The sequence below is a fragment of the Pseudophryne corroboree genome, chromosome 1 (genome assembly GCF_028390025.1).
Source record: "Pseudophryne corroboree isolate aPseCor3 chromosome 1, aPseCor3.hap2, whole genome shotgun sequence".
Classification (NCBI taxonomy): domain Eukaryota; kingdom Metazoa; phylum Chordata; class Amphibia; order Anura; family Myobatrachidae; genus Pseudophryne; species Pseudophryne corroboree.
In genome coordinates, this window is record NC_086444.1 from 130,376,107 (window position 1) to 130,380,837 (window position 4,731).

General features: G+C 39.2%; 1 pseudogene; it reads right to left on the bottom strand.

Moving 5' to 3' along the window:
• Positions 1 to 1,609: 1,609 nt before the first annotated feature.
• On the bottom strand, positions 1,610 to 1,730 carry LOC134942797 (5S ribosomal RNA; annotated as a pseudogene).
• Positions 1,731 to 4,731: the final 3,001 nt, after the last annotated feature.

The window sequence follows — 4,731 nt, forward strand, 5'->3', positions numbered from 1 at the left end:
CAGCCCCTGACGGTGTTTGAGGCGCCTGGACAGACACTAATTGAGTGTCCGGCCGCCTCATGTCGGCAAACGACTGCTTAAGCGAGTTGACGCTATCCCGTAATTCCACAAATAAAGGCATCCATTCTGGTGTCGACCCCCTAGGAGGTGACATCCTCATATTTGGCAATTGCTCCGCCTCCACACCAATAACGTCCTCATACATGTCGACACACACGTACCGACACACAGCAGACACACAGGGAATGCTCTATACGAAGACAGGACCCACTAGCCCTTTGGGGAGACAGAGGGAGAGTCTGCCAGCACACACCAAAAAGCGCTATATATGACAGGGATAGCCTTATGATTAAGTGCTCCCTTATAGCTGCTTTTATATTAATATATTGCCATTTATTCTGCCCCCCCCCTCTCTGTTATACCCTGTTTCTGTAGTGCAGTGCAGGGGAGAGACCTGGGAGCCTTCCTGACCAGCGGAGCTGTGACAGAAAATGGCGCCGTGTGCTGAGGAGATAGGCCCCGCCCCTTTTTCGGCGGGCTCGTCTCCCGCTATTTAGTACATTTAGGCAGGGGTAAATATCTCCATATAGCCTCTGGGGCTATATGTGAGGTATTTTTAGCCTTTTTAAAGGTTTTCATTTGCCTCCCAGGGCGCCCCCCCCCAGCGCCCTGCACCCTCAGTGACTGCCGTGTGAAGTGTGCTGAGAGGAAAATGGCGCACAGCTGCAGTGCTGTGCGCTACCTTAAGAAGACTGCAGGAGTCTTCAGCCGCCGATTCTGGACCTCTTCTTGCTTCAGCATCTGTGAGGGGGCCGGCGGCGTGGCTCCGGTGACCATCCAGGCTGTACCTGTGATCGTCCCTCTGGAGCTTCATGTCCAGTAGCCAAGAAGCCAATCCATCCTGCACGCAGGTGAGTTCACTTCTTCTCCCCTCTGTCCCTCGTTGCAGTGATCCTGTTGCCAGCAGGAATCACTGTAAAATAAAAAACCTAAGCTAAACTCTCTAAGCAGCTCTTTATGAGAGCCACCTAGAATTGCACCCTTCTCGGCCGGGCACAAAAATCTAACTGGAGTCTGGAGGAGGGTCATGGGGGGAGGAGCCAGTACACACCACCTGACCTGTAAAAGCTTTACTTTTGTGCCCTGTCTCCTGCGGAGCCGCTATTCCCCATGGTCCTTTCAGGAACCCCAGCATCCACTTAGGACGATAGAGAAATACAGATAACGTAGTACGACTAAGTGTCACAAAAACTAACTAAAATGCAATATTTTATTAATTCTCTTTAAAATTAATTATTGAGGAGTTCAATGGGTGCCGATGTTTATTAAATGGTGACATTGCGAAAATATAAAAAGAAATATATAAATTGTAAGGTACAAATACCTAATTCAGGCCGAAGTGGGTATGTCTATATTGTTGTTAATAATCACACTTCCAACTGTAGGACAACCTGTGATAATAAATTGCTCACTTATTGAAAATATGACCATCATTTATAAGCTGCTATATATCCCAAAATGGGAATTTTAATCCTAGCAGATAGTTGAATCATAGGTCATAACCGAGGTGTAATACAATGCTCTGTATTGGTGACAGATGGGTGGCAAATATTTGCAGTACCAGGGTGTTCCTTGGTAGTCTCCTATCCAAGTACTTAACCCGGCCCTCCACTGCTTGGCTTCCAAGATCAGATGAGATTGGGCATCTCCAGCGGGGTATGACCGCAGACCTTATGCTCACCCTTGTCACACTGTGTCCACAAATGGGCACAGACAGGAGCCAATTTACGTTGTTATATGAGCCACAGGTATCGATACAGCTGAAAAGAAATCAAATTTTTTTTATCATAAATGATAAAGTATAACAAAAGATTAAGTACCCATCTGGATTTTCACGGCTTAGTTAGTCGCAGTATCAGTAGGAATAAAACCTCTCAAATGCACAGTTTATCATATACATGAGAATAAAACATTAGATCAAAAATGATGGTATTTTTAACTGTGCAGGAAAGGGAAACCTCCAAATTTGGTCTCCAGAACAGTAATGATAGTATATTACACTTTGAATTTATCAAAGAAGCAGGGAAACACAAACAATGAAATCTTCAGCTCTCAGAAATTATTCTCAAGTAATAGAAAAATAATGAAAACAGAGTGTTTTCTATATGATATGTGTCTTCAGGTAAATACTGAGATAATTATGGTTTTCTGCAGTGTAAAAGAGAGAGAGAGAAGGCGTTTATGTGCTAAATAAGGTCAAAAAAATGGCAGACGTATCCACATCCGCTTTTTTTATATATAAATATAGACCTCAAAAAGGTTGCATTGATTCCCTTGCTGGCAATAGCTGACTGTCAATAGTATAGTCTATGCACCATGTGGGTAGGGTATTTGTAAATACTGGTCCGTGAAATGACAATGCACTGGTGCACAGAGACACATGTATTGAAAATGCACTGGTGCACAGAGACGCATGTATAAACCAAACCTGGTGTATGTTCGTAAAATTCTAGTCCTACTTGTATACTGGGGGAGATCCTGGTATGAGGAAGGTGCCGGCCGCGTCTGCCCGCGTCCTGTCTGCTGCCGAGCTCCGGCCGCACTGTACTTCCTGTTTGGCTGGTTCCCTTGGCGACGGACTTTGCCGAGAACGGCTCGTTGCGGTCACGTGTGCGCACCACGTGACCGTGAGGATACTGTCTCCTTCCTGACGTACGTTTCGCAATTTGCTTGGTCACAGGGCGTCAGTGGGTTCAACCCTTGTTTGTTCTTATATTGATAGTACTATTGGCTGATTGGTTCTTAGTAAGTGATTGATAAGTATACGATCCTGTCATATTCGAGATCAGACCTGCTGATTCCCATAGGATAATACGTCATGATTGACAGTTGAAAGTACCATTCAGCATTTCATAGTGGAAAATCATATAGTTAAAAAAGAGCTGGTTAGATTAATTCAAGGAATTATTCACAAAAATTGTATATTTACAAAAAATAGGGATATAAAGATGGTATAAATTATGAAGACACTTAAAATGGAATGTAAATATCTTGATCTATATACATATGGGTATAAGAATATTATGGAAAGAAAGAAAAGGTATAATATAATATAGTAAAATGTTGCAATAAAATTTGTAGATTATTATATATATAAATAAATAAGTCTATGTGTGACGCTTAGTGTGCCTATACTTAAAAAAGGGGGGAAATATATGCATTGTTAAGAAAAAATAATATTAAACTAGGATATTGCTGGAAAAGTTATTAGTGAGAATTGTTAAAAATGATTAATTGGTGATTACGTGACAGTGACTAATAAAGGTAAAAAGGAGAATAAAGGTGAGACTAGAAATATTAATAAAAGTGAATATATAGGATATAAAAGGTGAATAAATAAAATGAGAAATATATAGGATTTGAGGGTCTATATACTGGTATATGGGTTATAGCAATTATTTGGAATGTGATATTATTGTGCAGAAATCGTTATGAGGGCAATGTGATGGAAAATGTAGTTTTATGCTGCAAAAGGTGTATATATGCACTTACATTTGATAAATATATGTATATATATATACATGCATACATAAGGGATTGTGAAGGGGTTAATTATAAGCCCATAGTGCTAAAATATATATATACGTTTTTTAAAACGTTAAGTGTAATAGAATAAAAGTGACAATGAAATATATAGAATAATAAAAATATGATTAAAAAATATATAATATAGAAATTTTTATTATTGATAATGTATAATTAAATAGATAGGCCAGTATAAAATGTTTAATTAGTGGCAGTGTTATATAATAAATTAAATTTATGAGATAATAAGGATTATTATCTTATTGAAATATTCTATAGTGTCATAAGAGTATTTATTATTGGTGCTGGTATTGTATAGGAAGTTAATTCTTAGGGAATATCATATTTACTGGTTATTATCGATATTGTACAATACAATTAGAAATTTTTTGTTGTTAAGTAGTAAATGAAAAATAAAGAATGAAAAATAAAATAGAAAATGAAAACATGATTAGGATTAGGGGGAGGGGGCAAAAAAATTCATTGAGGACAGTAGAATTACTGTTTTAATTCAGGAAAACTCCATAGTTTATATTTTCATTCATCCCAGAGGGGTGGATAGTGCCCAATTTGAAAATCCACTCACATTCTTTCTTCAATAGGATATCTGTCAAACTACCACCACGTATTCCGAGTTTGATTTTTTCAAGTCCGAAGACCCTCAGATCCTCCCATCTATTGTCATGGTGTTGGTAGAAATGGCGTGCTACCGTAGTGAGTGGTTTCATCTTTCTTTTATCAGATGTGGCATTACGTATGGTCCCAATGTGTTCTAGAACACGTTGTTTTAGTGGGCGAGTGGTCATACCCACATATTTCTTGTCACAGCTACATTTGATGCAGTAGATGACCCCTTCAGTCAGACAATTCATATAATCATTGATCTTGAATTCTGTCCCGTATTTATCTTTTACTTCCTTCACTGTTTCAATGTGTCTACAAGCTTTACATTTCCCACAGGGATATGTTCCTGTTGTAATAGTTTTCTTTGTGGGTATTCTTTGGAAATGACTTTGTACCAGTTGGTCTTTTAAATTTCTGGACCTCCGCCAACTCATAGAGACACGTGGACCAAGTTTTTCTGATAAGTCTGAGTCAGCATGTAATACATGCCAGTGTTTTTGTATGGCTTCACTTATCTCCCTC